Genomic DNA, 26,893 nt, shown 5'->3' with positions numbered 1-26,893 from the left:
GGGGGTGGCAGAGTTTATACCTGCATTCCTGCTAGTTTTACATACATTTGGCTTTGGCCGTAACCTGTGATGTCACGTTTCACCAAGGCATGTTTCATCGTTGTTGCTCAGGGGTGCGCTGGATCTTCTGGAATCCTTGCAATGCCTGTGATAATGTACAATGTAATCAATTAATAAAATACACCTCAAAATGATTGTTATATAAATAATGTCAAATATTGCCATAATAAAGTGATGTGAGAGAAATTAATATAAGACTTCCTGGAATGTGATCCAGTGGGACCACCATACTTTTATCATGCAGTAAAAATGTGTTGCGTTGATATTGGGGCAACGTAGAATTCACTTTTTCTCCTAAATTTTCTTCTAGATCCCCCCCCCCCCCCCCCCCCACACACACACACACACACACACACACACACACACCACCACCACCTTTTAGCACTTCTGTAATTGCAGATAGCTGAAAGGTTAGTTTAAACAGATAAACACTTTAGAGATAAAGTGAATTGCATAAGGCCAGGTGTTTACAGTTAAAGTACTCCTTGACACATTTATTACGGATACTCCATAATAGAGTATGAACGCCATCCAAACATTCCCTTATGCTTTTATTTAACTAAAAATACATGTTTTATGTATCTAGGCTTGTTTAGATATGATTTATCTTTTTTTAATCTTAAAACTTTGACAGGTTCAAGTTCCTTCCTTGAGTTGCCTAGCAGAAGTACCCCCGGGGTGTGTGTACTGTGTGGGTGAGCTGGGCTGTAGTGAAGCTGTGTGGTAAAGGTAGCGATCCTCAGCCTCTGAGCCATCTCCTATAGCCAGTCCACTATCAACAATGGAATGCCCAGTCTTGTTTGTTGTGAATGTTTGACTATACATATAGCCAAACATTTGCCTCCTATCTTTGTTTTCATTGGCTGCACTAGCCTTCTAGCAAGACTTGCATAGTAGCCACACACATCTTCAAGTCTCTTCTACCTGTGTCAGATAGGCCCCACCCTGTAATCAAACTCCCAGCAAGGTAGAGAAAAAAAAAGACTGTACAAACATGTTAGGCTTCCTCTCCTCCCCAGTCTCCCGCTCTCTCTGTCTGCTCTTTCCTTGTCTGCTCCAAGTTCCATTGCAGTGAGTGGATTACTTCACGTGAGAGATCAGGCACTGTGGCTTTACTATCCAGGTAAGAGAGTTTCTGCTATACAGCAACGTAGCAATCAGTACAACAGACTGTGCTGAGCATGTAGGTTCTGCTGCATCAGGTAAGTCTGTTACTGAATAATCTGACAAGCAGGTTTCCTGAGTTACTGAGCACACAGAAGAACCCATGCTGAACACTGTGGAGCTAGTAGTAATGGTATCAGACCGTTAAAAGTGTGCTTTTATGCCCAAGTTTGAATTAGTTTTGTACTTTGTTCAGCTTGCTAATTCCATTGCATTGCAATAACATATATTTTTTTAAATGTTATTCCCTTCATGGATTTCAAATCGAGATGGCATTCTTAACCCTTTCATTACACCCAGTATTTCACCCTCTCACCTGAAGCTCACCTTTTATGGATCGACTTAGATAAAAGTGACTTGTTTTGGTTTGTGTTGCCTCTTAAATGTCACTTGTCAAATAGATGAGACAGATGCAGTGTTCAGTAGCGTAGTAACGAAGTCTGTTCTTACAATGGAAGTTGGAACAGTTTTACTTTTGCTCTGTGAGTTTCACATACTGTATTGCTTTAGTAGACACATTGCTGGTTGGTTTGGAAATTCAGAGCTATGTAAAGCAATAGTGACAGTTACTATGCCACTTCTCTGGAGATCGCTATGCGAAATTCTATCCCGCTTTCTATCATAAAGGCAACTTTAGAAATGTTGGATGATTTGTCAGATTCCAAATGTAGTTCAAATGCTTATTGTCGTATTGTTACTTGTTTCCGCTATAAGAAAACTAATACCTCTAATGCTTTGCACACACTACCCAGGAGGTATCTATCCATGGGAACCATCAAACATTCTCCTTATCACATACAAAGGCTTCCCTTTCTCCTCTTGCTGGAAAGTCTGTGTCCAGAAGCAGAAGTCTATAATTTGTGTCTATGATGACCATACACACGAGATAAGGGTTGTGCTACCCAGTCGTATTTTGGCCATATTAGGCAATGATTAATGTCTATGGTAGACAATCCTGGCAGGATGCTGTCATAAGGGAGGATGGATTTAAAAATCTTGCCAAATGGTTATTCCCCTGGCAGGATCAGTGACTGCTCAGTTCTCTTCCTTCCCTCTACACAGCACACATTTTTTTCAGTCATTTTTATGGCCCTTTCCAGCATTTTAACCTCAGAGGAGTCCAGAGGGGTGATTAGAAAGTGCCTAGCGTTAGAGAAACCATTATATTATCAAATGCCTCTGTCAGTATTGGACAGTGTCTGTAAAGAGCCAGTCAATGCCTGCCAGAGGTGCCAGTAGCACCATTCAACTTCTGCCCAGGCATCACTTAACTCAGGAAGGATTGGCCCTGGGGGCAGGGAGGCATTTTCCCCCAAGCTCTTTTCCTTAAACGGGTCTGTATAGGGGCCATGTGCAATAATAGGGCAACCCTGTTACTAGTCCAGCCATCACTTCCGTGTGGCTTCCTCTCTGCTAAGCAGAGGCGCTCCAAGTCCACGGTGATCATCCAAAAGACACTAAACTGTTGACCTGAAGAAGCGCGTAAGGCTCGTGAGACCCATTGTCATTTGTGTCCGGTAAACTATTATTTTTTACAATTCATTCCTCATCTGTGGTAAGACAATTTACTTTTTTAATGGTTCATATGATCTCTATATACCCTATGTTGTCTTCTCTCACTCATCTCTGCAAAGCAGCAACACTTGAGAACACAACCTCCTCAGCCTTTCTCCCTCTTAGTGTACACACACTTGATTAAAGTCGGCTGAGAACAACCATCTCAGCCGATAATTAAAAGGGTTCTCTGGGGGGGGGGGGGGGGGGGTTTGAATATAAAAACAGTCACTTATCTGGGGCTTCTATCGGCCCACTGTAGCAGTAATGTCCCACGCTGTCCTCCAATGATCCGCCATTTCCCGCCACCGGCCCCGGTCTAACACGGCATCCCATCTGACTGTGTCGGAAGCTTACTGTGCAGGCGCAGTACAAGATAACTTCGTCCTGCGCAGAAAGCTCCCGATGACGTGAACGAGAGTGCGCATTATTCATCTTGTTAGATGAATAATTGCCAGTGCCGGTGGTGGGGAATGGGTGATTGGAGGAGGACGGCGCGGGACATGACAGCTACAGGGGGCTGATAGAAGCCCCAGGTAAGTGTCAGATTTTATTTTCAAACAACCATCATTGGGTGGCCCAATCTAATAACCTTCCCTTCCTCTGATGCAGGGGACTATATTTCAGATTAGATATAGAGAAACCGAGAGCCCGATATAGTGTAGTATGTTAGCACAAATTAGGTATAAATAATCAGTGAGAATGTATACTCACAAACATGGGTTACCATTCAGGCAACCACTGTATAGGCAGGTGAGGAGATTAGACCTGTCCTCACTCAGGAATAAGAAGTCGCTCTCGGTAGATCAGAAGAAAGGGGTAGATCACCCCTCCACCAGGGGTGGACACGGTATCGCAGTAGGTGAACAGAGGCGCCAGCACTATAAAAATGGATAAAACTTTTAAAACTTGCTTGGAGGAAGTGGTGGACTTACCTCCATAAAGCAGACACGAAAGACTGTCTGAAAAGTAGTAATCACATTTATTAAATAGTACCCCAAAAAGTGCAACGTGTTTCTCAGGCCAAGCCTGCTTCATCAGGCAATAAACATGGGGACAAAACAGAAATTTGTCAATAGCAGGTGTAGCGCCTCATTTTCTCTTTAAAATATTTTTTTTAGCTCTCTGCAATTGAAATAGTACTTAAAAAGAAAGTGAAAAAATACTGTCAGAATTATTCTTGCTTGCTTGTGGCTTCAAACGCATTTGATTAGGTGTGAAAATAACACCAAGAGAGAAAACTTAGGAGAAATAGGGAATTTGCATATTGCCCATTATCTCCTGAACACAGCTTGATGTGCAAACAAAACAGATTTCATGAAAATATCTGTGGGAAGTTGCAGGAGATCAACTGCTGACAATTGCATACCGTGACTGTGCTACACGAACACTTGACAGTGCACATGCCTCCTCCGAGGGTATACCTGGATTGTAATTAGTGAACACCTAGCTTTCATGCCACAAATGCCCATGCACATCCTGTAACCAACCTTCATTCATTGTTTTCTTGCCACACCAGTGCAAATGTATTATATATGACGCTTGATGACATCTGGGGAAAGTAATCAGTCATTATACATTAAAGTGGACCCAAATTAAAAATACAAGATTTCAGAAATAAAATCTATTTTCTAAATTATAATAATAAATAGAAGCCTTTTTTCAGCTGCATGATGACAAATATAAAATATTTTACATTTATTGGAGGAACCCCTCCCTTCCTTTCAAATTGCCGGGATTTTTCCGGCAAACTGGTGAAGTAGGTGGTGTCCAGCAATGGAGGAATTGCTAATTGCTGCCCCCTGTATAACCCTAGCTATGAAAAGAGAAGGGTGAAAAGCATGCACTGAAATGATCATAGGTTTGAAGGAGTGTTTATTTATCTTTGTATGTGTCAGAGTGCTGCAACTAATGTTTGGTTTGGGTCCGCTTTAAAGACTGATGCACTTTCTCAAAGCACATACTATATTAGGGGTTAATAATATCAGTCACAATGGTCAATCTGAAAGCAGCTGTATGATTTCTGTTGAGGTAAAACAGGCTTTTTCCTGGCATGTCAAAAGCTTGTTTTTGTAGGGAGCATTAAGGTGGCCATACACTTATAGGTTTGCAGCAGATTCGACCATCAGATAGATTTCTGTCAGATATCCAACAAGTCGAATCTGACAGGAATCTTTCTGATGTGTGCCACACACACACTAGGAACAGATTTCCAATAGATGTCAGAATGAAATCTATTGGAAATCGATCTAAATGCATTATTGGACTATTAGATCCAATTCAATTCTATGCCCCATGGATCTGCTGCCAGCAGCAGGTCGACCTAGAGTTTCCATCCTGTCAGATAGATGAAATCGATCAAAATTGCCCTCAAATCGATCAATAGATTTGATAGAATCGATTTCTGATCGATTCGATTGATTGATGGCTGAAATCGACCAGTGTATGGGCCCCTTTAGACTAGCCTAAGTAAGAGATACTGGGCCAAATGCAATTCACTTTTTCTCAATGCAGACTGATAAAAAGTTACCGTAGTTAAAACAGAAGATCAAAAATTATCTTCTAGGAGAATACTTAGGAGATAAAGTGAATTGCACATGGCACACTGGGCCCAATCTAATCCACTTTTTCTCCTAGGTTTTCTCCTAAGAGATAATTTTATAATCTTCTGTTTAAAATAACTTTTTCTTGAGTTTAGGTACACTTAAAGGGAACCTAAACCAAATGCAGGAGAAAGAGTTTCACTTACCTGGGGCTTCTGCCAGCCCCCTGCAGCCGTCCTGTGCCTGCACCGGTCCTCAAAGCTCCTCCAACCACTATGGCAGGGAGCACACGCATAACAATCGTATGCGTTTTGCTGCACACGCAAAGCGAGAACTTCTGCACTGGCCATTGTAGTAAATGGTGCGCTCAGGAATCACAGGTTGTTTGCCACGATTTTAAATTCCACAGCAGGTTGCTTTTTTCCTGAATTAAATAGGTTGCCACGGAATTGAAAAGTTGCAAGAGATCATGGAAAATTGTGTGCAGGAAACATGAGTGCTGCTAACCCCGGAAATGCCAGTGAAATCCCCGACGCAAGTGCGGCCCCAGGCTAAGTGAAAATAGAGTGCAGTGGCCTCTGGTGAGTTCCAGGATGGCCAAATGTCATTATTCATTCACTGGGCAGAAGTGATGCATCATGGGAGTTTCTTCTTGCTCGCATAAAGTGGAAATATTGCAAATTCCTTCTGTTTTATAAGGCAAATTTATATTTAGCATTCCAGTGCTCTTGATGATATATCTGCTTATCTATAGCTATGCACTTCCTATTCCATAGCGATTGATCTCAGCCTCTGGAAATGTCCTGACCTGTGTATGAGGTGTGCGGTTGCTTACACACCTCCATTCACTCCCAGGGACAGAACTTGCATGTGTTGTGAGGACAGACGTGATCAGCATCATGTCATTTCTGCAACCACTGCAGGCATAGCTGCTGTCAGCCTGATCTGAAATTTCAGCAGATGTGTGGTGTATGATGGTGTGGAAAACTTTTTCTGTATGAAGATGAAGCTTACAATACCTTTTAACAGCCTACGCATTAATACTATATTAAAATGCATTGAGGTATTCTCTTTACAGTCAGCTTCCAGCAAGTCGTGTTGGCCACATGGCATGTTGGCACGCCAATGGCTGGTGGGTCACTGTTATTGCTGTGGCATCACCAGAGTGAGCCATCATATTGTAATACAGTGACTTGCCTGTAGTCAGCATTAGCCCTGCAGACATCCTGTATACTGTGTATATAACATATGAACAGATTGTTTTTACTGGTGAGTGTTCCATAGGTCAGGAGTGCATTGCACAAAGTTTTATTGTCGGCTGAGATGATGCAGCTTATGAATATTGTGTGCTGAAGGCTGGATTTCTGTGCTCAGCAGGTGGTTGGGTATTTTTTTAATAAGCATGTGTAGGCAGAGAGCAGTCCAGGAAGGTGACTCACTGAAGGGCAGGTAAAACGTTTGGTTTAATACAATCACATACAGGACAATTAAAAATTGAGCGTCTGTACATGTCTTTAAATATCTGTCATTAAAGCAAGCCTGTACTTAAGAACATACTTCAAGAAAAATGTGACACTGATTGCATCTTGAAGTAACAGATATTACTACAGAATGTTTTCACTGTGTGGCATTACTTCCTTTTAAAGGACATCTGTAGCGAGAGGGCTATGGAGGCTGCCATATTTCCTTTTAAGCGATACCAGTTGCCTGGCTGTCCTGCTGTTCATCTGCCTTTATTACTTTTAGCCAAAGATCTTGAACAAGCATGCAGCAGATAAGGCGTTTCTAACATTATTGTCAGATCTGACAAGATTAGCTGCATGCTTGTTTCTGGTGTGATCCAGACACTATTGCAGCCGAATAGGTCAGCAGGGCTTGCAGACAACTAGTATTGTTTAAAAGGAAATAAATATGGCAACCTCAATATCCCTCTCACTTTAGTTATCCTTTAATAGGTGATTTCTCCTGCCTGTGTTCTCTAAAAAAGTGAACCAGATACTTATCTCAGTAGAGGGAATCCTCTGGATAGTCCATCCCTGACCTTCTTACACTCCTGGGTTCCAGCGCTGGGTCCCTCTGAACATATTGATCAACATTGTTGCTATGTTGCTCATGGCCGCGCTCCTCTTTGTTTCAGAGCGCAGTCACACTACGCCTGCGTAGGTCCTGGCCGAACTTGCACAGTAGCATGAAGCTGCTTGTGCATAGCTCCTTGCACAAGTGGCTTCGTGCTTAATATTGCAGGCGCTGCCATTAGTGCAGGCATAGAATGGCCACGCTCTTACATAGAGGGGAGTGCGGCTGCAAAGAAGAAGAGGATCCCGGCTGGCGCCTGGCAGTGGAGGGGTCATGGAGGATCAGCAAAGCATCCAGATCCCTATCATCCAATCAGCTACTGCAGAGGGCTTTTAGGAATGCTAAGCTGTGTTTTCCATCTACTGTTTTAATTAAAGAGTATTGTTCAGGAAAAAGCTGTACTTTAACATATATTTACTTAACTGCTCTCATTTAACCACTTAAGCTCTCAGTCGTTTTCACTTTATGCATCCGAGCAATGTTCACCTCCCATTCATTAGCCTATAACTTTATCACTACTTATCACAATAAACTGATCTATATCTTGTTTTTTCCGCCACCAATTAGGCTTTCTTTGGGGGGTACATTTTGCTAAGAGCTACCTTACTGTAAATGCATTTTAACAGTAAGAATAAGAAAAAAAATGAAAAAATGCATTATTTGTCAGTTTTCGGCCATTATAGTTTTAAAATAATACATGCCTCCATAATTAAAACCCACGTATTGTAATTGCCCATTTGTCATGGTTATTTCACCGTTTAAATTATGTCCCTATCACAATGTATCACGACAATATTTTATTTGGAAATAAAAGAGCATTTTTTCCGTTTTGCATTCATCACTATTTACAAGCTTATAAAAAAAAAAATAGAGAGAAATATTTCATCTTTACATAGATATGTAAAAAGTTTAGACCCTTAGGTAAATATTTATGTGTTTGTTTTTTTTTATAGTAATGTTTTTTGTTTTTTTTTATTAAACATTTTATGTGGGCATTTTAGGGAGGGTGGGATATAAAAGTGTTTTATTTGGGGAAATATTTGTGTATTGTAATGTTTTTTTACTTTTACTTGTAGTTTTACTTTTTGGTCACAAGATGGCAATCTTGAGTTTGTTTACATGACGTCACTCTAAGCCTACAATGTACGCTTAGAGGGACATAGCTTCAGAAAAAGCGAAGCTTCCGAGAGAAGCTGACGCTTTTTCAGCGGGGGAGAGGAATCAGTGATCGGGCTCCACAGCCCGATACATTGATTCCGTGGCTACCAATTCCGCGGCCGGGAGTGCGCGTGCACGCGCGCGATCGGCCGCGGGAGTGCGCGGGAGCGCGCCTGTCCTCCTTGATGTTTTTATACGTCAAGGAGGACAAAGTGGTTAATAAGTGGAAATAAACACCTGAACTGAGATCATGTCTATAAAACTGCACAGGTTGTAATGGGTAGTACGTGCATTAATCCACATGTTTTTTTTCTAAAGAATGTGTGCAGCAGTGGGTATCACAAAAACACAAATGCACTGTTGGGAATGAGGTCAGTGGGTTTCAATGAACTACATGCATTTGCATTCTTTCCAGACAGGGGTCAGGAACCTTTTTGGCTAAGAGAGCCATAAACTCTGCATATTTTAAATTGTAATTTTGTGAGAGCCATACAATATGTTTCAAACTGGGACAGTGTGCATGTGCAGCAGAAGGCGTAATACATGTTATGTGTATACAGTTGATCCTCCGGGCAGCGGACGTGTCAGACACGTCTTCAGCTTCTCTTGGGTTTCAGCTACATCAGCAATTTCCCCGAGAGCCAGACAGGAGAAATACCAACTAACAGCTTGTACAATTAGCTAGCTGACTTAGGGGTTGATTCACTTTGTAGGACGAGATCCACGCACTTTGACCCAATAGGCTGCCTGTCAAGTGAAAGGCAGCCTATTAGGCCAATCAAAGTGTGGGGATCTCGTCCTACAAAGTCACTGGACCTGACAGGGCCCAGAGTGGGATAATTGTAGCAGCTGTTAGTTTTGGGGGGGACCCTAGTATGTTAGTAGTGCCTGCTACAGCAGTAGTGTACCTACCTTGAAAATTTTATTTGCGCTGCCACTCTAAGCTGCACTGCCTGAGCAGTGTCACCTAGTGATTCAACCCCTACTGATTTGTCTGTGAGCCAGATGTAGCCATCAAAAGAGCCACATCTGGCTCCCGAGCCATAGGTTCCTTACCCCTGATCTGCAGCTGCTTGAAACTGCAGGAAACTGGTACGTTGTTCCCCATGGGAATGAGCCCTTAGGTGAGATGACTCATGAGAAAACTTAGTGCATCAGAGCTTATTTAAAATAAGGAATGTTCTTCTTTGTTTGTAATATTTCATTAATTTATACTCCACAGTCATGTCACATGCATTGGTGAAATGATAACCCGGCAGGCCCCGTGGACAACCCTGCACACACCCTGCCCCAATTTTGATCAGGCCCTATGCACTAGCGTACTCTAATTTTTAGGACTCGGGTGCCCAAATTTCTCTTGCTTACCAATAAATCAATGGCCCTTATGGGGGTCCCAAATTTCCTGCTTCCTCTGTGTGAAAGAAGGTTAGGTCATAGTAAAATATTGGTAAAGATTAATGATATTTTATTATCGTAAATAAGTAGCAGAATATCAGTAATTTTACTGATATTCTGCTAGCTGCTATCTCCGGCGCCCTTTTTACTGAGCACATTTTTTACATGTACGCCTATTGTTACCCCCTTGGTCACATGATGATATGTACTCAAGGTATAAAGAAAAAAAATGAGAGCCCAATATAGTGTAGTAAGTATTGGAACAGGAAGGGAATAATGAAAAGTAAGTATTATACTTACAAACCGGGGTTGCCCCCAAGGCAACCACTGTAAAGGCTCTTATCATGACCTTGAGACTGTACAAAACTCCTATTTGTTATTGCCTGAAGAAGTGGGAATATACCCACGAAATGCGTTGCCAGTTTCTAGGAGTATGTGAATAAATTGTGACTACCTCAATCGACAGTGTCGTGTCTGTTTTGGAGTAGCTGGTCCACCACTGCCTCCTGAACGTTTTAAATTATTTTAGCATATTTTATCCTTGTGGCGCCTCTGTACATCTTTACAAATATGTACTCACAGAGTGCTCTTGTGTACGGTACTGTGGTATTCCTGCATCACACTTATATGACAGATGTAACATGTGACTGACAAGACATTGGCTTTGCTGTAGTACAGATTGTTCACCCCTTTCTTCTGAGGCAGGAGGACACAGCGCTGTCATCACACTATTCCTGTCAAAACAAACAGTGCAAGTTGTGAACTGCAAGGTTTAAACAAAATTATCCATTCAACTCCTGGAGTCCCATGTATTGTGCTTGGCTCATTGCTAATGTAAGGATTTGTGCATGCAGGTGTCTTCATTCCGTCTATCCTTTCTTTTGTTTTTATCTGGGACAAAATGATGATAGTGGCCTGAGAATGTGATGGAAAACCACTCGTTAGGAAGGAGGTTGATGACCTAATCCTTGAATGGATGCTTGCAGATATAATTAAACTGAAAACTTTCTGCTGCTTTAAAGTGAAGAATTTCCACTTTTGAGGATGACACGCCTCTCGTCATCCCTCCGTCGTCATCCCTCAGTTGTCCCCCCACATAGCAACACATGGCGTTGTCAGGTACAAAGCTGACACTAGTGTGTGCAGCCTGGCCCAGCAATGTCGCTCAATGGAATCAGCTCTTGATTCCCAACGGCATGCGCCCTATGACAAAAAGTATTAATGCTGGGCATACACGGCTCGATTTTGCCGTTCGATGCCGCGCCCGATCGTTTTCCGCACTCGATTCTGCAGACGATTCTCTTATCTTCCGCTCGGTTTTCTTATCTTTTCCCATTGTCCTCCATACAGAATCGAGCGTGGAAACGATCAGGCGGGAGATCGGAAATGTCTGAAATTATTTATCAAACCATCTAAATGGCTCAGAATCGAGCCGTGTATTCCCAGCATCAGGCAAATCGCGCGGGGAAACTCTGCCATAGGGGACTATGGTGCCGCCGGCAAAATCACTTGTGGTAGCGATTCGGCCGGAACCCCCCGCAGAATTTGATCGGGAGGCAGCGAATCGCCTAGAAAGCCCCGGGCCCCCCTGCAAAAAAAAATTCCGGGCCCCATCCCCCCCAGGGACTTTTTGGGGGCAGGAGGGGTCGCAGCATAAGAGGAGAGCTGTGACCACAGATCGGTGGGGAGGGGGGAAATTCCCCCCCCCCCCCCCCGCCTCACCTCGGGCACTCCTCTCAGCGCTCCCCTCCTGCAAGCAATCATTGGTGGTGCTCGTGGCAGCCGCGGCGGCGGCAGGCAAGCTGAGCACATACCTCCTTCTGGCCGGAGGTCTCCGATCACTAAGTGCTTCATAGAACTTCCTGTTTACACAGGAAGTTCCATAAAGCACTTAGTGATCGGAGACCAGCCAGAAGGAGGTATTTGCTCAGCTTGCCTGCCGCGGCTGCCACGAGCACCACCAATGATTGCTTGCAGGAGGGGAGCGCTAAGAGGAGAGCCCGAGGTGAGGGGGGGGGGAATTTCCCCCCTCCCCACCGATCTGCGGCCACAGCTCTCCTCTTATGCTGCGACCCCTCCTGCCCCCAAAAAGTCCCCGAGCGCCCCCCCGCGACGGCAGGGGTCGCATCCCCTATTGTTACGCCAGTGGCCATGCAGCGCATGGCTGATGGGATTCCCCTGCGATCCCGCACACCCGCTCAGTGCCGGCGCGCGTCTGCGAGTGCACAAGTGGAAACGATCCCTAATACTCTTAGCCACAGCCCCTGAACAAGCATGCAGATCAGCTGCTCTAACTGAAGTCAGACTGGATTAGCTGCATGCAGGGCCGGGCCGAGGCATAGGCTGGAGAGGCTCCAGCCTCAGGGCGCAGTGTAGGAGGGGGCGCAGAATTCATTCAGCTGTCATTCCTAATTGTGTTAGAAGCAGAAAGAAATAAGAAAAGAGGATACATGGCAGTGACTGCAAGCCAGATAACTAGATATTAAGGTGTTGGGGAGGTTGTGGGCCCTGTGGCGCCTCTTAGTCTAATAGCAATCAGTGTGTGATGGCTGGAGTGGGAGGGATGGAGGGGCGCACTTTGGTGTCTCAGCCTTGGGTGCTGGAGGACCTTGTCCCGGCTCTGGCTGCATGCTTGTTTCAGGTGTGTTATCCACTTACTACTGTAGCCAAAGAGATCAGCAGGACTGCCAGGCAACTGGTATTGTTTAAAAGGAAACATCCATATCCCTCTCAGTTTAGGTTCCCTTTAAGCATTTCATATTTGCAGTCAACATTAGTTTTAAAGTAAAATTTACATGTTTGTTGATAATGAAGTAATCCACTTGCTGGTGTATATTCTGTATTACAAGGATTGGAACTAACATGATCATTTAGCTGTCTGACCTTGATTTATGAGCAGAAAATGTTCCTAACTCGTTGATGCTTATTGCAAAATGCCTAACATCAGGCATGACAGTTTGCTGATTACCGTACTGCAGGTAATTACTATAGAGTTGTAACCTTCCTGCTCTGTGCCATAATCTTAGTCATGACAATAACTGTGATCTTAGTTATAGGCTGACCCACAGCTAAATCAATAGTCATGTGAGAGCTCTACAGGGAAACGTGAAACTGAGGAAGATCTCCAGGGACTGGAGCTGTTATGTGCAGCATGATCATGGGATCAATTGGGTTCTGGGTTTCACTAGGGTGGCACATTGGGTACCGTGTGACTATCAATATCAGTCTTGAGAATCAGGAAGCAGAAAGGGGTTGTAGCTAAGTAGCATGCAAAATAGAATTCAGCCTAGAAATTGCTCAATTCTTTGGCTGAATTATAAGCTGCATGCTGTCTGCATGCAATGCCAAAATGTTTTGCATATCTTTGCTTATTGGTTTAGTGTTCAGTTATAAGCTGTTGACGTTTTAAGGCCTTAAAGTGAACCCGAGGTGAGATGTATATGGAGGCAGCCATATTTATTTCATATTAAACAATACTAGTTGCCTGGCAGCCCTGCTGATCTTTTTGGCTGCAGTAGTGTCTGAACTACACCAGAAACAAGCATGCAGCTACTCTTGTCAGATCTGACAATATTGTCAGAAACGCCTGATCTGCATGCTTGTTCAGGGTGTATGGCTAAATGTTTTAGAGGAAGAGGATCCGCAGGACAGCCAGGAAACTGGTATTGCTTAAAAGGAAATAAATATGGCAGCCTCCAAATCACTCTCACCTCAGGTTCACTTTAAAAAGGTCAATACAAACAAAGATCAAGAGCCCAATGGTGCAGAATTGTGTAAGATTCGAAAAAGCGAAATGCTTAGGATGTATATACTCACAAAGGTGGGTTGCAAATTCTTGTAACCACCTTCAGAGCAGGTGGGAAACTTACTGTCCCCGCTCTGTTTTCCAGGTCTGTAGCAGGAACTGGTCGGTCACATTCCAAATGTTCTTTAGCACAAACTAAAAAACTATCACCCCTAAAGAGCTATGACAAGACGGTGAAACAGGGGTGGAGGTGCCCAATATAAAAAAAAGCGAATGGAGCTGTTGATCTTATAAGCAGAGAGGTAATCTTACTTCTCTTGAAGAATTTGGGCCAGCCTATTGAAAAAGGTCTTTTATTTAACCCATTAGTAGTTTTAAAGAAATAATCTTGTTTGAGATAAGTGCACAGCTTTTAACCCCCACCGACAGAACTCGTCATGCTGTAAATTCTTGGAATGCTTTGATGTCTCTCTGCTAGCAGAGGATATAGAAACTGAAAGCCTAAGTCCTTTGTTTATCTCACACTGCTCCCTAGTGACAACTGGCCATAAATACACATTACAGCAGTACTAATTAGTGGCAAGGAAATGTAACAAATAAGAAATAAAAAAGTGCTAAAATAAATTGGCCTGGAGCACTTACAAGCCTCTAAATAAATTGGCTGCTAAAGTGTTAAAGAGAATCTGTATTGTTAAAATCACACAAAAGTAAACATACCAGTGCGTTAGGGGACATCTCCTATTCCCCTCTGTCACAATTTCGCCGCTCCCCGCCGCATTAAAAGTGGTTAAAAACAGTTTTAAAAAGTTTGTTTATAAACAAACAAAATGGCCACCAAAACAGGAAGTAGGTTGATGTACAGTATGTCCACACATAGAAAATACATCCATACACAAGCAGGCTGTATACACCCTTCCTTTTGAATCTCAAGAGATCATTTGTGTGTTTCTTTCCCCCCTGAGGGGGGAGTGAATAGCAGAACCACAACACTGAAGAACTTGGCAGCCTTCCAGACACAGGCTGACAAGTCTGACAAGGGAAAGATACATTGATTTATTACAGAGACTGTGATAGTACAAAGTGCTGCAGTAAGCCAGAACACATTAGAATAGCTTTTGGAACTTGTAGGATGATAAAAAACAGGATGCAATTTTTGTTACGGAGTCTCTTTAAGCACATAAAATCGCCTTTGGATAAGTTCCCTGTTAAAGTCGCACAAAAAGAAACACTTTAGAGAGCAATGATTCTGTTAGCTATAGTGAAAGTTTTCCTACTAGTGATGTCACGAACGTCAAATTTTTGGTTGGCAAATTTTCCGCAAACGTTCACGAACCGGCGAACCACCATAGACTTCAATGGGCAGGGGAATTCTAAAACCTGCAGGGACTGTTTCTGGCCATAAAAGTGATGGAAAAGTTGTTTCAAGTGGCCTAGCACCTGGACGGAGGCAGAAGGGGGATCCATTGCAAAAGTCCCAGGAAAAATGACATAGTTTACGCAGAGTCCTGTTTTAATCTCTAAAGGGCAGAAATCACATTACATTCCTAAAGTTGTGGAATAAAGTGCTTTAAAACGTCGATCAGGTAGTGTAAGGATTAGGCCCGCTTCACACTGACAGATTAAATGCCACATTTACTGCACTGCAAACAACTGCAACAAGCATTAGTGATAACTTCAGGTGAGCGAATCATTGTTTTTGCTAGTTGATACCCTCAGGAAACTGAATGTCACTTCACGCAGGTCAGATGACAGATAGGTTTATACTATCTGCAACAATCACTTCACAAATATAGGCCCTGCCAGTGAGGCATATACAGGGAGCAGTAGTGGATCCTAGATACCAGTAGTGGTTCTGTTCTGGATACTCAGCAGTTTTGTCTTGCTTTTGGAAACTGAATGTCACTTCACGCAGGTCAGGTGACAGAGGGTTAGTACTATCTGCAACAATCACTTCATAGTATACGCCCTATACCGGGAACTGTCCGCCAGCGATCAGTGCGGGCCATCTTTACTTCATACACAGTAACCCTCTCATCCACTCCTCTCTCCTGTCTCCCTCACACCAGCCACAATTATTTTCAAAAGTAAAGTGCAGTGTTTGCTGAGCCAGCACCATACATGAAATGATGGCCTGAAAATACACTTGCACACTACTTTGTTGATAATTTTGGTGCTTCTCTACTATTCAGTAATATGATAGCCCAAAGCAGGCCTCTGCTCTACCTAGCCAGACAGCCAGGGTTGAATTTTCCATAAGGCACTGTAGGCATGTGCCTACAGGTGCCCTGTGTGGGAGAAGCGGCCCCTCCTTCTCAGATCACCGACCTCAGGAGCCAATAGTTCAATCCTTGTCTCATGTCACTATGGATGATATGAGCTAGTGATTAGAGTGCAAGATTCTAGGGACAGTTAGTGACAAAAGGCAGGAATTAGAGTTCAGAATATTTTTACTTGTGGGTGTGGCCTGTGTTCAGGGGTGGGACTTAGGGTGCCAGAATGCCTGTGCCTACAGTACTCTGAGTTGTAAATCCGGCCCTGCAGATCGCCTTTATGCAATTTACTGTAGTTGCATGATAAACTATTGCAGCTACTCACAATAGACACAGAAGTTTTTAAGGCTCAGACCCAAGCATAGAAATAGTTTTAACTTAATTTTAGAACTAAATGAATTGCTCTTTATTCAGTTTCTGGTAAATTTAAAACTGAAGATAATAAATGAGGTGACTAGGAATCCATGAGTCTGCTACTGCATTGTTTTGCGGTACGCATGTATAAATATAATTGGAATATAAATAAGACAAATATTTTCACAAACCTCTTTCACACTGATCTTATCAATACAACGCATGCAACTTGTCTAGAAATACAAATATCAGCGCAGGTTTGCTAAGAATAACTCCTAAAAGTATTTCTGACTCTGTAATTAACCGTCTGTAATGAAAGCATAATTATGGCAACGGAGTGAGCAGTACACACTGCCAGCAATCACTTTATATTTATCCCCCTGGAATGTTTAAAATGGCAGATTCATCATAGTGGCAATATGTAAGACTATTTTATTTTTTTTCTCTAGAACATCCTCAAAGTTTTGCTGGGATATTTGGCCAGGTATTTGGGGCCGAACATGAAACAAAGTTAAACTCATTCAGCTGAAACAGCACTAAGCAGGCTGGTATAGTTTTTCATAATAGATTGTTTTGTGCTTTAGTTCTTTAAAGTCTGCCTTTCTGCAGAAGAAAACTTTTCACATATGGCAGCAGACTGAATAAACAGCATACCAGATAAACACTAGTAAGGGTCATCTGCCCAAGCGAATAACTGGTTAGGTTTTACATGGTTCATGGATCAGTCTTTGATCCGTCCAGTGTGAACCAGCCCTTAACCTTTTTCGGACCGTAACGCTCTGGCCCCTTAAAGACCATCTTCAGCCTAAACAAACATACTGTCATTAAGTTACATTAGTTATGTTAATTAAAATAGATAGATAGGTAATATAATCTCGTACCCACCCTGTTTTAAAAGAACAGGCAAATGTTTGATTTCATGAGGGCAGCCATCTTTATGGTTGAAAGGAAGTGACAGGGAGCATGAGACACAGTTCCAACTGTCCTGTGTGCTGACCACCCCTCCCAGTTGCTAGGCAACGTGAACAACGACATAGGAAATCCCATCATGCTTTGCACAGCATCAGGGGAAAAAAGCCTGGGTAGTTTTCTTTGATGGGTGGAGCTTAGCTAAAAATGCAGCTAAAAATGATGCTTTGGTAAGAAAAACAAAGTTCTGATGCTGTGAAACTGTTAAAAAAACACCAAGCTTTTTCAGTTCTGCTGAGTAGATTTTTAGTCCGGAGGTTCACTTTAAGGACCAGAGTCTCAGCCTGCCATTTAGTGATCACTGTGATTGGTTCACAGTGATAACCTGGTAAGGAGCCAATGAAACTGGCTCCTTACCGATAGACAGAAGCTTGGCTGTCATATGACAGCCAAATTAATTGGCCAGTTAACTGGTTTGGGACCATGGAAGTGAGAATCTACAAGGCACTTGCGGCTCCGGTGGCTTTCCGCAGTCCTGAGCTGATCGCTGCTCCCTGTGCCCACAGATTCGGATGTCATATGACAGCTAAGCTTCTGCCTATCAGTAATGAGTCTGTTTCATGCGTACATTTAAAATAGCCGTAAGCTAAAATGGGCGCGGATATCGGTTAACTTAAATTTCAATTGAAGTTAGCGCTATATAAATTCATACTAAAACAACATTGTGCGGCTGTAAGGAGGATAAGATTCTAATAGTAGAGATCTTCAGCTTTATTTTAGTACTTAATTCACGGATATGGCTCACTTCGTATGCAACTATTATTCAACGTTTCAGAACTTGCCTACACTATATCAATTAACGGGATCCTGTGCCGAGCTTTGCGGCTGTAGCTAGAAGATAGAAATAGTAGAGATCTTTAGCCTTATGTAGCGGCTATAGTAAATGCTTGAAATGCAACATTTCCCTAATTTTTTCCTCATGTTTATTAACGGCTATATGTGTACATTTAGCTTTCATACCTTAGGGCCCGTTCACACTGCACGCGTTTCCAGCCGCGTTTTGGAAACGCGTGCAGGTGGCCAAAACGCACGACATCAGACATTGCATAGAGTGCAATGTCTGATGTTCACACAGCATGCGTTCCGGACCTATGCGGTCCGGGAACGCATGCTGCACGCAGATTTTACAAAAACGCGCGGCTGTCCCATTCACTTTTCAGTGATGGGATCAGCCACGCAACGCATACGAACGCGGACATGCGTGCGTTCGTACGCGTTGCGGTCCGCATGCGTTGCGGTCCGCATTTTGTAGTCTGAAAGAGTCGGCTGTAGGGAGGATATCCTGTAAATTACAGTGATTATAGGGCTGTGAATCACTGCTATTGATAGCATATGCTCCCTATAGCCGCTTTTTCTCTAACATATAAAAGCAAAATGCACACACACAGTCCTTAATTTATGTTAAACTTTAAGTGAAAATTTGTAAAAAGTCCCTATTCAAGTCGTTTCAAAGCCGCTATAACAAGGCTACACATAACAAGCAGCTATAGGAAGCAAACATTGAAAATAGTACAGGTTAGTGGGAAATAAGGGCGCACAGTAAAGTTGTTGTAAAATATAATTATGAAATACTGATATTTTACTATATAAATGTAAAATATCTATATTGAATAACAATATTTTACTATATGCCCATATTGCCAGCCAGGCTGAAGCACGTGTCCCGATCCCTGCTGTGCTCTGCCACAGCCACTTGTTACCTGTAAAGAGCACTGAACTCAGAGGAGATGGTGATCTGTTGTATGAAACTTCTTCACCATTGTCTGTATTCAGCATTTTGACTCTCATTCACTCTATAGATCGTATCTGAGCACCTGCTGACCTGATCTTTTCCGTTAGCTTCCAGCACTACTATTACAGGATCTGTATACTGAGATGAGTTATTACACTGTATAAGACGTGTTACATTGTATTCCAGAAACCCCAGCTGTTACATTGTATCCAGCCTGTTGATGTGGGAAATCCCATGAGACTTTGTTACATTGTATTTCAGCACTTTCCATCCAGGAACTTAGCTGATCTGAGTTGCTACTACTTGGGACCCCATAAACACTCACATTTGATTCAGCATTCTGTGGCTGTATTACAGCCTGATCTGAGTTATCACATGGTTTCTCAGCAATCGCAAATGCTTCTGACTGGTGACACTTGGTGCCCTGTATCAGAGGAGCTTCACCGGTGCATAGAAGTGCAGTGTAGCCCATAGATGCGCCGAAGGTAACAATTTTACTGCTAAGAGGAGTCTCCAAAGTGCCGGCAATGAAGAGAGTGAGTAGCTGAGGAACGGCTAGCCCCCGCGGATCATGTTCCAGGATTATCCAGGGAGTTTTGACAGCTTGTCCCATGGTAGCAGAAACTCTCCAGGCCAGCCAGAGGGATATCCCATAGCTACCTCTGTGCACCAGGTGAGGAGGGTGCCCATATCGGTTGTTGCTTCAACTTGCAGACAAATAGTGGATATTAGTCTATAGTGTAGTGAATTGACATTTTGTAGAAATAGCCGATAATGTACAAATTAGATGAAGACATATTATAGCGGCATTAACTAGGGGCTATTTAGTAGTAGGAAAAAAATTATAAATCTAATTCTTGAATAATAATGGCTCTGGAGTAAAATTGTCAGAGAAAACACATACTATAGTTAGTGTTAGTTATTTTAAACACTGGACAGAGGATCAGCAACTTCCTGCAGCTGGAATGCCATGTTATAAAGTGGCTGTAAATGTCATTGCTCAGAAGATCAGTAATGTCCGCAGCTTGCAGAGGATGGAGATAGTCAGGCACTCTGGGGTCAGCAGCTTGCAGGACACATAAATCTTGCTGACCACAGCGGGAGAGATTTCACTTTGGCTTGTAGTCCTCAGGGTATATGTACAGACTGGCTCTGTGCACACTCCGTGGATGGGCAGGTTGGGATGAGAGCTGCAAGGTTCAGTCCGTGCAGCAATAACAAGCCTTCTTTGACCGGTATTTATTTGACCGATATTATATTACCGATATTATTTGACCTATATATATTCTTATACCGCTATTCTTCTTTGAAAAATATTCTGTTACATTGCAAGCCAGCAGAAAGCAAAACTGGCTATGAAGTCTGGCAGTAAACTTAGATGCAAGTAAACCTGCAGTGCCAGTGAGCAGAGTTTACCGATATTTGAACAGCCGCATATTGGAGAGAACAGTTTTTCTTAGAAACCTATAATGTTCGGGTATATATATTAATAGTTTTAATTTGCCAGCTGCTTTCCTGCTTCGGTAATGCACAGTTATGCAGTGATAACTAGTGTGGAGTTTCAGCAGGGATAATGAATAGCCGCGTTAATATCTGAAGGAAGTTATAGCCGTAAAATGCGCCCATTTTATACAGTATGCGCCGTGAAAGAGTGCTGTAGCCGATAATTACATTGACGGAATAGCCGCGCCTGAATTAACTTGCGCTGTCATCAACGTGTTCGTGTTTCATTGGCTCCTTAGTTACTAGGTTATCACTGGAGAGTGATCAAGGAGAGTTTGTAGATGACTGACTCTGAAGTCTCTGAATGGCTGGTTGTGATCATCTCACTCGATGAGTCCTCCTTCAGGAGTACATATGCAGATTTAATAATCAATCATCTCTGTAGAAGATAAGCTGAAACTTGTATATCATTTCGGGAGGCAATAACTGCAAGCTGCTGTGTAATGACATCACAAGTAAGAAGGCAGCAGCCGTAAAATAAATAATTAAATGAAAATCACCTATGGAAATAAATAAAAGTAGAAGTAAACTGTGGTAAGAATATTGGTTACTGCAGCATACCAAGGGCTTAGACTGTAAGCCTGCATGGGCAGGGCCCTCTCTCCTATTGTATCTTTGTATAACTGTATTTGTTGCCTGACCCATGTATGTTTACTGAGCAAACAATGTGCTATACAATTGTACATTGATACAGAATATGCTTGTTTGTCTATGTAACTTAAATATGTGTCTGTACAGTGCCATGGAATATGACAATGCTATATAAATAATAATAATAGGGGTCGGTGTACATGGACACTTGTTTGGTGTGTGTGTTTCAGCTATGTTTCTAAAGTACTTTGAATGAATCTTAAAGTGGACAAGAGCTCTGCTTGGCATTTTAAATGAAAGCTATTTTCATTGTCCCTCTCAGCCATCAGCATACTGTATCATGAGCGAAAAAAAGCAAATATGCAATAACATTCAATACAATCTACAGAAGGAGTACATATGTAACACAAAGCAACCGATGGAGTGTTCAATAGCAATGGATACAGGGCAGACAAAGGAGGTTCCAATAGCTGGCTGACAAGTAATGTTCAATCAAATAAACATACAATACAAAACATACAAACGATATTGCAAACAGATCTCATAATTGCTGCCATAAGTGACGAGGAGGAAGGGGACCTAATGCATATTGCGGTGCCCTCACCACTTCATCGGAGGTATCAATGTGTTGCCATATACAGAAATAAACAGACAAGACACAGATCATTTATATTGCACTTTTCTCCTGACAGACTCAAAGCACCAGAGCCGCGCTCTATAGGCAGTAGCAATGTTAGGGAGTCTTGCCCAAGGTCTCCTTACTGAAAGGTCCTGGCATACTGAACAGGAAGAGACAATATTCAAACCCTGGTCTCCTGTGTCAGTACACTATCCAGCCACTGTTGCAGGGGGAGGGGAGGAGAAGGGAGGAAAGGAGAGAAGGGAAGGGTAGGGTAGTATGCTTAGTATGATCAAAGTGTTTGGCTTTAACCTGAACAAGGTCCCTGATGCCTGTGTTAGCAACACACGGCACCATCAGATGAGGTGATCTGTTGGCAATCTTTCCACTTTTATGTAATATAAGACCACTTCTTGCCCATCAGATTGCCGTGGCCAGCATTAAGTGACATCACCACAAATAATACACTTTTTTACATTTATATTTTTTCGACTCTAAAATTAAAGTGAATTTTTCCAAATGACCTCTGATAAATCTGACCAATATATCACACAAGTGTGCATTTTTCCTCCACAAGTTATGAAAAAAATGTCTGAAAAAAGCAAGAAATTTACAATCTATCCTACACCATTCTATTTCCTGGAAAAAATGATCAGAATTTTCCAACATGGCCGATCGACTAATATCAAATAAAATGGGAAATTCAATAATATTCCTTGATTGAAAAAAAATTGAAACATTCCACTTTTCTATACAACCGATCACTTTTATTGAAAAAAACAAAGGTTTTATTGTATCTTGTGCAACCACCTAAACAGGACTGAATTACTTTGCAGGAGATCAGGTTGAAACTTCAATTTACAATTGTTTTCATTCAATCCTTACATTTTGATGCATGTGTGCTGTTTATGAGTGTCCTCTCCCCTCCTGCGTGACTCTGACATTTTTCTTTGGTTTGGCCTCCTAAGTGAGTACAGCACTAGGAATGCTTTTCACATCAGAGCGTTATCTCTCTTGTCTATACAGTTCTTTTGGCGACTCATCACTGGAGTCTGATATCATCTGTTTAGGTATAATTACCATTACAATAATTATAATTATTACAGCTGTGATGAGCAGCAGACAAACATGGATAGGAAGTAAAAATATACAGACCTGTAATATGAAGACTTATATGTTGATTCAGTTAAAAAAATAATCAGTACCTACATATTATCCTGTTGACCATAAAAGTTGGTTCAGATCCCGTCTGTACGCTTATTCCACAGACTAGAGGAGACCTGCATTTCTCTAGACAGCCTGCAGCCCGTTGCTGAATGGGTACCCTGTGGTAGCAACCACCTGCTCATAGCAGCCATCGGTAGATTTTATATGTATGTGCTTGCCAATTATTCATGGTAGTGGTCCTTTAAGGTGTGGGATCTTCCAAGGGGTGGAGTTTAAGGCATCAGGTCTTTTGCACCTATGGTCTTTTGACATGTAATCCTGCCCTGCATTACAGGTTTCCTTAAAGGGAACCAAGCGCCACTTTTTTCTGGTTTCTAATTGCTATAGGAACTGCCATGTTCCCCCCCTCCCCTTCGAGCTGCCTATTATTTATACAGGGAAAGGTGTGAAGATAGCATCTGTGACTTCTCTAAACTCTTTGAAGCATAGTGTCCTAAGTCCCCCACCCCCCCTGCTGATGAAAGCTTTTACATCAGTCCTCTTCTGCCTGAAATTTCTGTAGTTGGCCAGGCCTCGGAAGTAGGGTAAAAAAAACTCTGCTAAACTTTGAAATGTATAAAGGATAGGTAAAATGTAAGTTTTTTTTTTCATAATGCATTTTTAATGTGCCATTAAGATGCCTGGGTGCTAAAAATGGTGCTACATTCTCAGTGGGCATTATGTTCTTTTTAGGTACACAATGGAACGGAAATGATGACACATTATACGGTAGAAAGTACTGGTAGATAGCACTCCTGTGGTTATTCTTGTGATGTGCCAGGACAAGAAGATAGGTAGCTCTCCTGTCTCCAATTACAATATAAAACGTGAAGTCCGGCACCATCAGTTGTATAAATGCTCTTTACTTCAAAAGACACATTGACAAAGAAAGCAACGTTTCGGAGGGGACACTGACAAAGAAAGCAACGTTTCGGAGGGGACCCCCTCCTTTCTCAAGCCAAAGTCAGTGTCCCCTCCGAAACGTTGCTTTCTTTGTCAATGTGTCTTTTGAAGTAAAGAGCATTTATACAACTGATGGTGCCGGACTTCACGTTTTATATAGACACATTATACGGTCACATACAGTGATGCATGCAGTCAATGGAAAGTATGCTTCACTGTCACTGTTAATGTGCGTGTTTTGCGGTAACGCACTGCATGCAGTATGTTGGGATGCCGCACACCGTACTGAACACTGTGAACGTCAAGTAGCTTTTATATTGCAGTGCAATGTTCTGCCTTAGGGTCAACACACACCATACAATCTTGGTTGTTCAATCTTACCACTTTCATATAGTATAAGAGCTTATCCAATCAATCATTCAAGGTAATTTCAATCTGTTGGCCCTTATACTACATAGATTTGGTAATTCTGTACAACCAAGATTGTATGGTGTGTGTTGAGCTTTACAGAGCCTCCATTACGTTGCATCACAACCCCTCTCTGTGAACGGGTCCATAGGGCTTGTTCCCACTATGTCTGTGGTATACAAAAAGCAGTGCATTTGTAAGGATTTTTTTATATTCACTGCAGACCACAGTTGCATTGCCATGCATGTTTGTAATCATGTTTGCATTTCCATTCCTTTTCTTAGGCAGGTACTAAAAACCATAACGGGATTGCGTTCTTGCACATTTTATACGCTTCTATCGATTATGACGGAGGCACAAAATGTATCTAAATACTGCATACAGTACATTCCGCTCTGCTGCATTTGGAAAACTGCAAATTCTGTACAAGGTGCATATTTAAGGTATCCTCACACTGCATAGTTCATGTGCACTGGTCCTTACTGTGTTATGAAGACAAGGGCGGCATAGCCCAAATGTTTACTAAACTGACCCCCTGGAAATCAAACGCAGTTGGTACATGGCATTATACCCAGGGCCGGATTTCTGGAAAGGCCACAAAAGCCTGGGCCTTGGGCGGCTGCTGCCCAGGGGGGTTCCTGAACGTGAATAAGGGCTTCTACATATGAAAGAGGGGGCTGAAAATGAGCAGCAACACATGAAAAAGGGAAAATTGATCCCTGAGAGAGTAGATCATGAAAGAGAGGGGCTGCTGTACAGGGATGTTACACATGGAAGAGGGGGCTGCACGTGGAATAGGAGAGGCGCTGCTGCACATAGGAGGGGAACCACAACATAGTTGGCCTAGAGGTACACATAGTATAAATCCGGTCTTGATTATACAGTAGCATTATACGGTGTACAGCGCAAACTGCTCTGCATTTTGGGTTTGGCTTTTCTGGGACAGCATAAAATATGCATGCTTTATTTCCCATCTGCAGCTAATTACAGTAAAAACAATGGAGGGGATCATTAGAGACCATGATTAACAGTTTAGGACAGTAAAGCATCATCATAAAGCATGTACAGGCCTTGTAATATAGGTCACATTATATGGAGGCTTCGTACGGAGCGTCTGTAGTCCTAGTTATGCCACTTGAACCGCATACATAACTGTATAATAATGCTGCGTATAATGAGCAGCTGCGCCCTGCGGTGATTGGCCGCATACTTCTGTCCTGTCTTGTCAGTGAATAGATTTCTCCTAATAGAGTCTACAGTGCATGGTTTCTGGCAACAACCTATCATGCTGGTTATTGCGGTAGGAACAGTACATTGCCTGCCCTTCTCAAGGTCATTGTTATAGATGATAGCCTCTTCCTCTTTTCTCATGTATTTTTCTGTTGCTATGGCGATGCATTGTAAATGCTAATCAGATGGCTTATATATATATATATATATATATATCTGGGCTTTTTCACAAACACGGAGAAATGACAATAGTGTGTATAGAAGTTCTCTATAAATTATTTAAATAAATGCTGTTTTATAGCGGCCTGCCAATTTATGAGAGTTGCATACATCAAATTTAAAGCACCTGCTTTTGTGGCCAACTGGCCATTTGAAACCCATCAATGGCATCTTTGGAACATTTGATGTATATTGTCCCCACTGACCCTTGAGCACCAACTGGGTAGAACATCTTTGAGCTTTCTTTATTTTTTATTCCCATCTGTGGTTTGAATGCAGAAGATGGGGATTGAGAGGTCAACAAAGCTCTGATTGGTCAGCCTCGTTTAAAATTTAAAGTTTTAATAGGCCAGTAGTTTTAACCATTGAAAGTAACACTGGACCTGGATATTTCTCTTAAAATATTCATAAAACAGAACCACAGTCGCAGGATCGTAATTAGGCTTAATAGGGACCCCCTGCAAAAATGATAGCGTGGGGCCCCATTCGTCCTCAAACCCCATGAAGGTCACTTAATCGGGAGCCAGCGAATGGCAGCAGAGAGTGTTCTGCTGTGAAGCAGCATCTAGAAACAGGGAAAAATTGCAGACGCTCTTGCTACTCACGCTACTCGCGCTACTGTGCATGGCGAGAGGAGGTGGCAGGGATGGGTTTTTGTGAGTGAACAGGGAGCATTTTTTGCTAAATGGCTGCACTTGCAGGGGTCGCAGGAGTGATTGTTGCGCCCATGCATAGTCGTAATTTATCCCCCAGCAGATTAGCCACTCTATCATAGGTTCTAAGAAAAAACAAAAGAACCAGAAGGGGCTAAAATACTTAGTTTCCACATGGAAGGTATACTAACTGTAATTGTAATTCTTTGACTGCAACGCTTTCTCACTGAAATCATAGGCAAAAGCAGGGGGGGGGGGGATTACAGCTGCCCAGAATCCCCCCTTAGATCAGGGCCGGTGCAGTGTCTGGGGACAGGCACAAGTTGAGACACCAGAATATCTGCAGGCATCCTGCAGCTCACAGCACTGCCCCCTTTCTCCTTTCCTTCCCTGCTACAGTTGACTTTGGATGTAGCAGCAGCTGTGTACAGAGCATAGAGCAGCAGCATGTGTATAGAGCATGGAACAGCAGTGTGTGTACAGAGCATGGAGCACCAGCGTGTGTAAAGAGCATGGAGTAGCAGTGTATGTACAGAGCATG

General features: G+C 42.6%; 1 protein-coding gene across 4 annotated transcripts in view; it reads left to right on the top strand.

Moving 5' to 3' along the window:
• PAK6 (p21 (RAC1) activated kinase 6) overlaps positions 1-26,893 on the top strand; it is a 168,182-nt gene that overhangs the window by 79,646 nt on the left and 61,643 nt on the right. Inside the window, exon 1 of one of the 4 annotated variants that reach the window (XM_068253437.1) lies at positions 1,091-1,183. The exons of the other annotated variants lie outside the window; for them this stretch is intronic. The gene's annotated coding sequence lies outside the window, so the exon portion shown is untranslated. Of the gene's footprint in view, positions 1-1,090; positions 1,184-26,893 lie in introns of those variants that run through there. 4 annotated transcript variants of the gene reach the window in all.

The sequence above is a fragment of the Hyperolius riggenbachi genome, chromosome 9, assembly GCF_040937935.1.
Source record: "Hyperolius riggenbachi isolate aHypRig1 chromosome 9, aHypRig1.pri, whole genome shotgun sequence".
Lineage (NCBI taxonomy): Eukaryota > Metazoa > Chordata > Amphibia > Anura > Hyperoliidae > Hyperolius > Hyperolius riggenbachi.
This window is presented reverse-complemented; position numbering and strand designations above follow the sequence as displayed.